The 11,958-nt window shown below is 45.7% G+C and overlaps 1 pseudogene across 1 annotated transcript; it reads left to right on the top strand.

The window, feature by feature from the left end:
• Positions 1 to 3,792: 3,792 nt before the first annotated feature.
• LOC308569441 (translation machinery-associated protein 7 pseudogene) lies at positions 3,793 to 4,126 on the top strand (annotated as a pseudogene). Its single transcript has one exon. The product of its transcript is annotated as a translation machinery-associated protein 7 pseudogene (transcript).
• The last annotated feature ends 7,832 nt before the right edge of the window (positions 4,127 to 11,958 follow it).

Here is an 11,958-nt window from a genome sequence, read left to right as displayed (position 1 = left end):
TTGCTGTATGTATGTAGGTTTTATTTTTATTTGTTTTTTATATTATATTTTGGAAATGTACGTCCAGGTTTTTTTTCCTTTAAATTTTTTTGGGGCCCCCAAGAGAGCGGGGCCCTAAGCTATAGCTTGTTTAGCTTATATGTAAATCCGGCACTGCTCTTAACCAGCTATACCTGCATTTCAAATGCGTACAAAACACACCTGTGACTTTCTGTTTATAGAGAAATGCATTACACAGAGAGGCAGCAGGGAATTCTTCCTACTCCTTTTCCTTGTTACGTTTCCCTTTAAAAAAAAAAAAATTGAGTCATACTTTTCACAAGAACATAGCTGTCCACAATTCAGGAAACTCCACCCTAAAGAAGCATTGCGAATAAGTTTATTTTCCAACCCATATGTTTCTGGTCCATTTCCTTTCAACATTTGCCCACCATAGTTAATGTTGAGTACTAGGAAACTTGGAAATGTAATGTACAAGCATTTGATATATAGAGTCTTCTTGCAGAATCTCCTTCCCCTTCAGGCGGTTCTATCCTGACCCCGGGAGTGGGGGCAGAGCTCTTTCTGATTTTCTGCAGAACTGGGTTGGCATTGTTTGAAGGCTGGGGATGGGATTCTCATAAAAGATTTCCTCCAGGGTGTGGCCTCCACTCCAGCAGAGTGACAGCAGCTATGTGATCATGTCATTTGGGACAGATTACACTGGTGTGCATTAGGGTCGGGCTACACAAAGTGTGCGTCAGGGGGTGTATTTGGTTTGTTAAACTATTTCTGATTGTGGAAAAATACAGAAGCTCCTAACAAGCAGAGGCGTAGCGTGGGTTGTCAGCACCCGGGGCAAGGCAAGTAATTTGCGCCCCCTAGAGTGAGTGAGCCAGGTAGGGGCAGAGAGCTGCGAGTGTGAGCGCCCCCCCCAGATGTTGCGCCTGATGCGGCCGGCCCCCCCTGCACCCCCCACGCTACGCCACTGCTAACAAGTCCTCTTTGATATGGGGTGAATGAAGGGGTAGCCCCTGACCTCAACTTCCTCCACCCTTTGAAAAAGCAGTAGTGTGAGAGGGGAAGAAGGTCTTGAAAGGATCCTCTATATTGTATAAATCCCCATCCCAATGAATAACGGCAAACATACAGCCTAGACTACAAGGTCAAGAGGAGGTCAAAGAGACATTTCTCCTGGGATCTGCCACTGTATTCCTCACTTTTTATGTTCACGGCTTAGGGTTGGAACATCTTTTCAGGTTAACATCAGATATTTTGCCCAGGCAAGTCCTTTCTCACATTTTAAGTCCTTCTTCAGTGACTTCTTTCAGAGACTCAGCCCTCCTTCTGCTCCGACTGGAGATCTGAGCTCAGAGGCATGTGCTACAGGGCACATTTAGCTCATGATACCTGAGTATCAACCTGAGTGAACTGAGATGAGAGTGTGACGCAGAGCGTCCCCAGTGCTTTAAGGCTGAATGTTGGAAACTGCTTTACACTGAATCAGGCCATTGGTCGAGGGCAGCTCATGACTGACAAAAGCTCTCTGCAGTTTCAGTCATCCTCCACCCCAGGAGTCTTCTTCCATCAAGAACCTCTCCCAAGACTTCTTCTGGCTTCTGGGAGGAGGCCAATTTCAGCTACCGTCCCTGCTTTCTTTCCATGTATCTCTCCCTAACAATAATTCCACTTCTCCCTCTCTCTCTTATCATTAGTGCTTTCTTTGTTTCAGTAGAGAGAAAGTGTGTGTGGTGTAGTGGTTAAGAGCAGTGGACTCGTAATCTGGTGAACCAGGTTCGCATCCCTATTCCTCCACATGCAGCTGTTGGGTGACCTTGGGCCAGTCACACTTCTCTGAAGTCTCTCAGCCTCACTCATTCTCACAGAGTGTTTGTTGTGGGGGAGGAAGGGAAAGGAGATTGTTAGCCGCTTTGAGACTCCTTCAGGCAGTGATAAAGCGGGATATCAAATCCAAACTCTCTCTCTAAACTCTAAAGACCAAAAAGGTCACGGGCTACAGTTCTCCAGGCAAATGCATCTACTGCTCAAATAAAATAAAGTAGAGAACTGTAAGACAGGCCCATAAAAGTGTCTGCTTGCACTTTCCCAGGCATGTCATGTCATCTGTTTAATTTCCTCTGCACTCTGGGCGAATGTAGAAAGGTAAATAACATCTCTATAACAACCACCAGATAATTAGTACTGTCAGAGCTGAGTGAACAAATGAGTCTAAATGTTAAAGATGACAGGGGGGAAACACACAGGTTTTTTTATTATTACAAAGGAAACTTACTCTCGGGTGAGTGCTTAAGAGTGCAGCTAAGTACCACTGATTTACATGAGAGTAGTTTAACAACATGACTAACTTTTAAAATGCTCACTGGAAGGACAGATCTTGAAGCTAAGGCTCCAATACTTTGGCCACCTCATGAGAAGAGAAGACTCCCTGGAAAAGACCCTGATGTTGGGAAAGATGGAGGGCACAAGGAGAAGGGGATGACAGAGGACGAGATGGTTGGATAGTGTTCTCGAAGCTACTAACATGAGTTTGACCAAACTGCAGGAAGCAGTGGAAGGCAGGAGTGCGTGGCATGCTCTGGTCCATGGGGTCACAGAGAGTCAGACACAACTAAACCACTAAACAACAACACAACTTTTAAAATAAACCAAACAGCACTGAACTCAGGCTGAATGAATCACATCCTTAGAACATATTGAGTCTAGCAACAAGTCAATACTAGACTAATGAAACTTGCTCTCTAATGCACACTTACTTGAGAGTAAGTCCCATTGCATTCAGTGAGCAAATATGCAAATGCTCAGGGTACTAATGATGGGAAACATTCATATAGAGCAGGCTTGCCCAGATGTTCTCCAGATGTTATGGGCTACACCTTGCAACACCCCAGGCCATTGGCCATGCTGGGTCGAGCAGATGGGCGTTTCAGGCCAAAACATCTGGGTGGCACCATGTTGAGGAAGATGGTTATACAGCAATAAGATTACAACATGGCCATTTATAAACCTACTCAAAGTATAGGTTGTCTCGTAAGAGCGTTAGCCTTGGTGGTAGCTAACAGGGCATACCTGTAAATATGCAAATAGGAAATGTCTTCCTCTTGCACCCCACCCCCAGAAAAGGAGCCAAATCTACATAAATGTTAATTGCATTTGCTCTAGGGTTGCTTGTTTAGATTTCTAATACACACCTCTATCGTCCCCCTGCCCTTTGACACTTGAAATGTATATATTTAGGACCCACCCTCTTATTGTGATTGGAGCTTGTTTTAGGCTGTTGTTAATGTTGTGTTTTAAACTGTTGTGACCTTCTGCAGACCCTCTGAGTATCCTTATTTTCCAGGGACAGTCCCAGATTTACAGAAGCCATCCCTAGTTTCTGACTTGATCCCGAAATGCCCCTCTTTTCCTTAGGACATCCCTTCTTTCATCAGAGAAATGTTGGAGGGTATGGAGTTATGCGACCCCTGAGTCATCTGAAGGCATCTGAAGGTATAGGGAAGTTTTAAAAAAATGTTTAATGTTTTAATCTGTTTTTATATATGTTTGAATCTGCCCATAGTGACTGGTGCAGCCCAGTCAGATGGGCAGAGTATAAATATTTTATTATTTTTATTATTTTATTTTTATTAAACAGGACATCCCTATTTTCCTCAGATAAATATTGAAGGGTATGCTGCCATGGGACCTAAGGATAATGAATCAAAATAATAATATCAGTCAGAGCCGGGCTGCAATCTATTGAGAACCCAAAAGGAAATCTACAATTATTAACATATAAAACACAAGAGGCCCTTCGGGTGTCGGAACGAGCGGAGGGTCGGGAAGAAGCAAGCCAGCAAGCGAGGAGGCAGCATCATGTCGGGACGAGATGGTGGCAAGAAGAAACCTTTGAAACAGCCCAAGAAACAAGCGAAGGAAGACAAAGCATTCAAGCAAAAGCAGAAGGAGGAGCAGAAGAAACTTGGTGAATAGAAGGCAAAAGCAGCTAGCAAGGGCCCACTTACCGGAGGTGGGATTAAGAAATCTGGTAAAAAGGAGCAGGTTTGATGAGACTACGTGGCAAGAAAAGCATTCACTCTCACTGGATGCTTGGCACAGGGGTGGATTTCCAGGCTGATGTTGTGGGAAACATTACCACATTTTTCGCTCTATAAAATGCACTTTTCCCCTCCTAAAAAGTAAGGGGAAATGCGTCTTATGGGGCAAATGCAGGCGGGAGGCTCTGCTCAGCGCTCCCTTTAAAGAGCATGTGGAGCGTGTGTGCGGCTCTTGGGGGCTTTTCCCCAAGGAGGGAGAAGGGCTGCCCTTCTCCCTCCTTGGAGAAAAGCCCCCAAGAGCCGCACACACGCTCCGCGCGCTCTTTAAAGGGAGAGCGGCTCTTGGGGGAGCCTTTATCCTGCTTCCCAGAAGAGGCTACGTGCGGCTATCCCATGAGCAAGGACAGCAAGAGGGATCGCTGCGCAGCGATTCCTCTTGCTGTCCTGGCTTTGCTGCGCGAAGCCTCTTGAGGGCAGGGGGAGCCTTCATCCCGCTGCCCTGAAGAGGCTTGGGCGGCTATCCCAGAAGCCAGAACAGCAAGAGGCTGCTATCCCAGAAGCCAGATCCCTCTTGCTGTTCTGGCTTCTGGGATTCAGAATATTTTTTTTCTTGTTTTCCTCCTCCAAAAACTAGGTGCATCTTATGGTCTGGTGCGTCTTATGGGGCGGAAAATACAGTGGTGCCCCGCAAGACGAATGCCTCGCAAGACGGAAAACTCGCTAGACGAAAGAGTTTTCCGTTTTGGAGGTGCTTCGCAAAACAAATTTCCTATGGGCTTGCTTCGCAAGACGAAAATGTCTTGCGAGTTCCTGCGGGGGGTTTTTCCTCCCCCCCTTTTTTCTAAGCCGCTAAGCCGCTTATCAGCTGATCTGATAAGCCGATAAGCCGCTAAAAGCCGCTAATAGCGCTAATCCGCTAATCCGTCAATGGGCTTGCTTCGCAAGAAGAAAAAACTGTTAGACGAAGAGAATCACAGAACGGATTCTTTTCGTCTTGTGAGGCACCACTGTACTGTGATTTGAGCACCTTTGTACATTTTGTTCAAAGAAAATAAATGGTTCTTTTTTTTGTTGTTGTTAAAAGAAAAAAAACCCATATAAAACACAAAGATAAAAACCCCAGATAACCCAACACAATTACACTGTTGCGTATTTTTGGATCCTCGTTGATCGGAGGGGAAGCTGTTCTGTTGAAGGGGCTTAATCAAGTGAAACCTCATGAGAGAACAAAGCAATATTACAAAGATGATTTCATGGTGTCACATACTGATCCAGAAATGAGATTTGTAGGCTCCGTCCATGAAGGTTCTACACAGACTGCATACAGAGCAAGCGTTCAGTCTTGATATGCAAACCAAGGAAGCGCATTATGGAAGTTACAGGTTAGTGCTGCACAATCTGTTTGTTCTCTAACAACACAACTATTGTTTGTTCCTCCTAGCATACTTAATTCTGCCTCATATAATATCTCTGCTTCCCCGCATGAAATGAGCTTCTGCTTTTCCAAGTGCTACTGGTATTAGCAGCTGCCCAAGATAAAGAGCACAGCAGGAAACTTTTTAATAATTTTATTTTACGACGGCTCTGGGGACAAGCATATGCTGTTGCAACCACTTGAAATACCCCACTAGAGGCACCAGCTTGTAAGGGCAATTGGCGCAGGGGGACAGGACAATGTCACGCGCATGGCGTCACGCATGATGTCAACGTGCGCATGACATCAGGAGTCAGGAGGAGCCAAAGTACCAATTTATGCTCTTTATAATGTACGGTATATACAAACAGGTCAAAACATTAGCAGGATTTTAAATGCACCTGTAATGTAACAGAATGTATAGATAACTTAGGAAGATGAAAAGTATTGCTGTGCAGCTGAAAATACAATCAAAAGGACCCATGGAAGGGAAGCAAACAACACAACTGGACCTGCTACTCACAACTGGACTGCGTTGTTGCCATTGTGGTCTGTAGGTGGCACTATTTTATTTTGCTATTACCCTAGGGTTTGCCGACCAGAAGGTTGGCGGTTCGAATCCCCACGACGGGGTGAGAACTCGTTTGGTTCCTGCTCCTGCCAATCTAGCAGTTCGAAAGCACGTTAAAGTGCAAGTAGATAAATAGGTACTGCTCCGGCGGGAAGGTAAATGGCGTTTCCGTGCGCTGCTCTGGTTCGCCAGAAGGGGCTTAGTCATGCTGGCCACATGACCCGGAAGCTGTACGCCGGCTCCCTCGGCCAATAAAGCGAGATGAGCGCCGCAACCCCAGAGTCGTCTGCGACTGGACCTAACAGTCAGGGGTCCCTTTACCTTTTACTACTAATAATTTTATTATTTATATGCCACCCAACTGGCTGGGCCTCCCCAGACACTCTGGGCGGCTCCCAGCAGAGGACTAAAAAGAGAAGAAAACTTTAAACATTAAAAACTTCCCTAAACAGGGCTCCTAGTTTTTCACCGGCTTCTGTTCAATCTGCCTTTGATTTTCTCTAATTGCAACTACAGTGGTACCTCGGGTTAAGTACTTAGTTCGCTCTGGAGGTCCGTACTTAACCTGAAACTGTTCTTAACTTGAAGCACCATTTTAGCTAACGGGGCCTCCTGCTGCTGCCGCGCCGCCAGAGCCCGATTTCTGTTCTTATCCTGAAGCAAAGTTCTTAACCTGAAGCACTATTTCTAGGTTAGCGTAGTGTGTAACCTGAAGCATATGTAACCCGAGGTACCACTGTAGTTCCCTTCCCTATCTCCTACTCAGGGAAATGCCAGGGTTTACAGAAATGCAAACTTTTTTTCCCCCAAGGGGGAGGAGCTCCCTTTTGTACCAACAGCTGGTGTGGGTTTTATCATCTTATAGTACAGCGGCCACAGAACGCAGACTGACTTTGTTAGGAGCAGCAGGCAGGGGGTGAGCAGCAGCAGCCCCCACTGCGATATTTGGGTGCAGGGCCCTCTTGTCAATCATCTCAGTATCAAGATGGGTTTCGTAAATGTAAACAAAAGATGCTTCAAAGTCAGGCTGCCATTTCCTGAACATCTACTACATCATGACACCAGGAGACACGATAAATTAGCGTTTCAATTCTGAAAGAAAAGTTAAACGTATGCTGGGGTTATTTAATCCAATTAGGCATAGAATCCCAAAGGAGTTCAGAGCCATTAAAATATTATAAGGGCTAGTATAATGTCATGTGCTGAGTTAATTACTACATTCCCAGTTATCAACTTAAATGTGATTTAGTATGTCTAAGAATGCTGGATCACTTGTAATGAATTCTGAGTAGTTTTGCATCGTATCGCCTTCAATGCCTTTATTTCGAACTCTTTAAATCTTTTAAATTCTATAGTGCAGAGCTGAAGTCTAAAGACTGCTGGGTCTCACTAATGTCAGTTGTGCATGCAAATAGGGGCAACTGATGTCCTCTTACATGATCAGTAAATAGGGACCATCTGGAAAATGGTTTATAGCTCTCCGTGGCTCTCATTAGGCTCAATGGAGCAAGATGCAGTAAACAAGACTGTTAGAAGCCTGAAAACCAATTGCCTTGAAAAATCCAATGGCTGTAGGTCCCTTTAACTGGTCGCATTCTGCTCCAAGAGCTTGAGCAGAACCTCAAAGTTAACCTTCCCGTCTACCTTGTTCGAAGGCACCAGCCTTTGTTGGCTGGAAGAAACAGCTGACCATGTAATATGGAACTGTTTGAAGTAAAGCAGTGAATAGTGGGGCAGGAGAGCTGAAAACAATGCCAATATATTTCACACCTGGCAACCAATGTGCCCTTTTGTTTTCAGATAGTACATGGGTGAGGTAAAGGGACCCCTGACCATTAGGTCCAGTCGTGGCCGACTCTGGGGTTGCGGCGCTCATCTCGCTTTATTGGCCGAGGGAGCCAGTGTACAGCTTCCAGGTCATGTGGCCAGCATGACTGGCGAACCAGAGCAGCACATGCAGTTTACCTTCCCGCTGGAGTGGTACCTCTTTATCTACTTGCACCTTGTGTTTTCGAACTGCTAGGTTGGCAGGAGCAGGGACCGAGCAACAGGAGCTCACCCCGTTGCGGGGATTCAAACCGCCGACCTTCTGATCGGCAAGTCCTAGGCTCTGTGGTTTAACCCACAGCGCCATCCGCGTCCCAGATACACTTCCAGAGTTAATGCTAAATATGTTACTTCTGCTGCATGAGCCACCATTGCCACTAGAGGGATGTGAAAATTTGTGTCCTGGGCTTTTTAGACTCCTCTACCCATGTACTATCTGAAACCAAAACAATGCATTGGTTGCCAGACATGATTCCCCCCAAGCTCTCCTACCCCAATAGAAAGAGAACTTCTTTTAAATAAAATAATAAAAAAAAAATAGTGATTTGGATATTGCAGATTTGTCTAAGAGTGCTGCCCTTTGAGACTAAAAATATTTGGGCCTCAGGGTTAGAGACGATGGCTGTGTATACACTATATGTTTAAAGAAAATGGCTCCCAGCCCCTAAAAAAAACCCTGGGAATAGTAGTTTGTAAAGCGTGCTGGGAACTGTAGTTCTGCGATGCATAAACTACAGTTTCCAGGATTCTTTGAGGGAAAGCATGTACAGTGGTACCTCGGGTTCAGTACTTAATTCGTTCCAGAGGTCCGTTCTTAACCTGAAACTGTTCTTAACCTGAAGCACCACTTTAGCTAATGGGGCCTCCTGCTGCTGCCACACCGCCGGAGCACGATTTCTGTTCTCATCCTGAAGCAAAGTTCTTAACCCGAGGTACTGTTTCTGGGTGAGCGGAGTCTGTAACCTGAAGCGTATGTCACCTGAAGCGTATGTAACCTGAGGTACCACTGTACTTGAAATCTATGGTGTGTATGCAGCTGTCAGGCAGCAGAGGAACCAATCCCCACGGCAGGTTGCCAGGTACGGATAAGACAAGGAACCACCTGCTTTTTATTCACAGAGAGGCTTGGGAAAGCAGCCTCTTGGAATAGTGGTGTTTTCCCAAGTGACTCTCCAACCGCTTTTTCTCCCACTTCCTCATTCGTCATCCTCTACAGGTGGCGCTGAGGGCCCTTTGCTTTCCTACTTTCTTCCCCCCCCCCCAATAAATTTTTATTATTTTCTTTACACATTCATTCTTACCGTACATTAATCAACCTATAAACCTTATGCTCTGCCGAGCTTGCGTCTTCCTTCCCTCCCTTCAGTTGGTATCCCTTATCACATCCTGTCGCGTATTTTATCTTTTTACACCTAAATCACCTTGCTCGCATTGTAGGAGTTACTTCAATCCTGCTAGTGTCTTTAAGTTTTTACAGTTGTCCTTTAAATACACAATAAATTCACTCCAATTTTCCTGGAATCTTTGATCATCCTGATCCTGAATTCTGCCAGTCAGTTTGGCTAACTCCACATAGTCCATCATTTTTGTTTGCCACTCCACAATGGTAGAAACTTCTTGTGATTTCCAGTTTTGGGCCAACAAAGTCCTTGCCGCAGCTGTGGCATACATGAATAATCTTTGATCTTTTGTCTTAATCTCCTTTCCCTTCAGGCCAGGCAAAAAAGCCTCTGGCTTTTTAGGAAAAGTATATTTTAATATTTTCTTAAGTTCGTTGTAAATCGACTCCCAAAATGTCTTTACTTTATCACAAGTCCACCACATGTGATAATATTCACCATCCACCTCTTTGCACTTCCAACATTTTTTATCCCTCATCCTATACATTTTTGCCAATTTTGTCGGTGTTAAATGCCACCTATAAATCTTCTTTCAGAGCTGTACATGTCGTAAATTTCATACTTTCATTCCATAATTTTATCCATGCATCCAATTCAATGTTATGCCCAAAATCTATAGCCCATTTTATTCTCGCTTCTTTCAGTTCCTCATCTTTTGTAAACCATTCTAACAACAAATCATACATCCTGGATAGTGTGTTACCTCTGCCTTCTATCAATTCTATTTGAAATTTTGATTTATTTTTTATCCTCAAACCCAACTTTCCTCTTGTCCTCATTCAGTATATCATTTACCTGGTGGTATTTGCTCTCTTACTTTCAAGGCTTGCTGGGTTCTGGGAAGGGGGCGTGTCTGGAATACTTTCTAAAGAGACTGTGTCCATCAGCTGTTGCCCTCTTGGTGCTTAACTTCCTCCTCTCCCATTACAGTGGTGCCCCGCAAGACGAATGCCTCGCAAGACGGAAAACTCGCTAGACAAAAGAGTTTTCTGTTTTGGAGGTGCTTCGCAAAACGAATTTCCTATGGACAATGTCTTGTGAGTTCCTGCTGGTTCCCCCCCCTTTTCTAAGCCGCTAAGCCGTTTATCAGCTGATCCGATCAGCAGATAAGCCGCTAAAAGCCGCTAATAGCGCTAATCCTCTAATCCGTCAATGGGCTTGCTTCGCAAGACGAAAAAACCGCTAGACGAAGAGAATCACAGAACGGATTCTTTTCGTCTTGCGAGGCACCACTGTATTTCCCAGCCACCCCCTCATCTGCCTCTCAGCTGTGACCTCCCTCAAATCCCTGTTGTAATTCTTAACGGTCTTCTTCTCTGGGAGGGTCAGGCTGGGGAGGCGGTCTCCACCATTCCTCCTCTGTCCAGTCTCTGACAGCAGCCCATAGAAGCTTTTGAGAGCTGCAGGGCTTTATGAGCAGAGGCAGGATAACGTAGTAGACGTGATGGTGGCAATGGGGTATTTCTTCTGGCCTTGCAACACACTCCGTGTGTTCACATTACCGCCTTAGTGTCAGTAAAGTTGTGTATTTCCCCCCCCAGTGTGTTTCACAACTCTTCCCCACCCTAACTGTTCACACCGTAGCTTCAAACCATTTATGTTTTCATTGTCCTTTCTGTTGGAATACAGTGGTTCCTCGGGTTACAGATGCTTCAGGTTACAGACGCTTCAGGTTACAGACTCGGCTAACCCGGAAGTAGTACCTCGGGTTAAGAACTTTGCTTCAGGATGAGAACAGAAATCATGCTCCGGTGGCGCAGCAGCAGGAGGAGGCCCCATTAGCTAAAGTGGTACCTCAGGTTAAGAACAGTTTCAGGTTAAGAATGGACCTCCAGAACAAATTAAGTTCTTAACCCAAAGTACCACTGTAATGAGGGACGCGGGTGGCACTCTGGGTTAAACCACAGAGCCTAGGACTTGCCGATCAGAAGGTCGGCAGTTCGAATCCCCACGATGGGGTGAGCTCCCGTTGCTCGGTCCCTGCTCCTGCCAACCTAGCAGTTCGAAAGCACGTCAAAGTGCAAGTAGATAAATAGGTACCACTCCGGCGGGAAGGTAAACGGTGTTTCTGTGTGCTGCTCTGGTTTGCCAGAAGCAGCTTAGTCATGCTGGCCACATGACCCGGAAGCTGTACACCGGCTCCCTCGGCCAACAAAGCGAGATGAGCACCGCAACCCCCGAGTCAGTCACAACTAGACCTAATGGTCAGGGGTCACCTTTACCTTTAGCTTACTACTGTAATAGGGGCATGGTTTGGGGCTTCATAATCTCTTATTCCAGCTTTATATAGCTGTACGTGGCTAGTCTTCCACATGGCTAGAAGTCTGTGTGTGCCGTACACATGTAATTTCCCCTTTTCCGCCAATTTAACTGGCTCTGTCCAAGAGGCCTTGAGTTTTACCCAAGGACTAACCACATCCCTTTCTCTGCATGTTTCTATCTCTCAGGACGCCTTTGTGAGGCAATGCAGCAAGAGAGACGCCGGCTGCGAGTGGAGCAATAATATTGCCCCATTGCTACCGCACCAGTGCAACTTTCGGACAAAAGTTTTAAGGCACTGACCTTAATGTCACATATTAGCTAGCAAGGGAGGGCTCTGGCAAATGAAATGCTTCCCCACCCCCATATGTAAATTAAAATATCAGTATGCCCACATGCGGGACGCGGGTGGCGCTGTGGGTAAAAGCCTTAGCGCCTAGGGCTTGCCGA

The sequence above is a fragment of the Podarcis bocagei genome, assembly GCF_964188305.1.
Source record: "Podarcis bocagei genome assembly, chromosome: 12".
Classification (NCBI taxonomy): Eukaryota; Metazoa; Chordata; class Lepidosauria; order Squamata; family Lacertidae; genus Podarcis; species Podarcis bocagei.
This window is presented reverse-complemented; position numbering and strand designations above follow the sequence as displayed.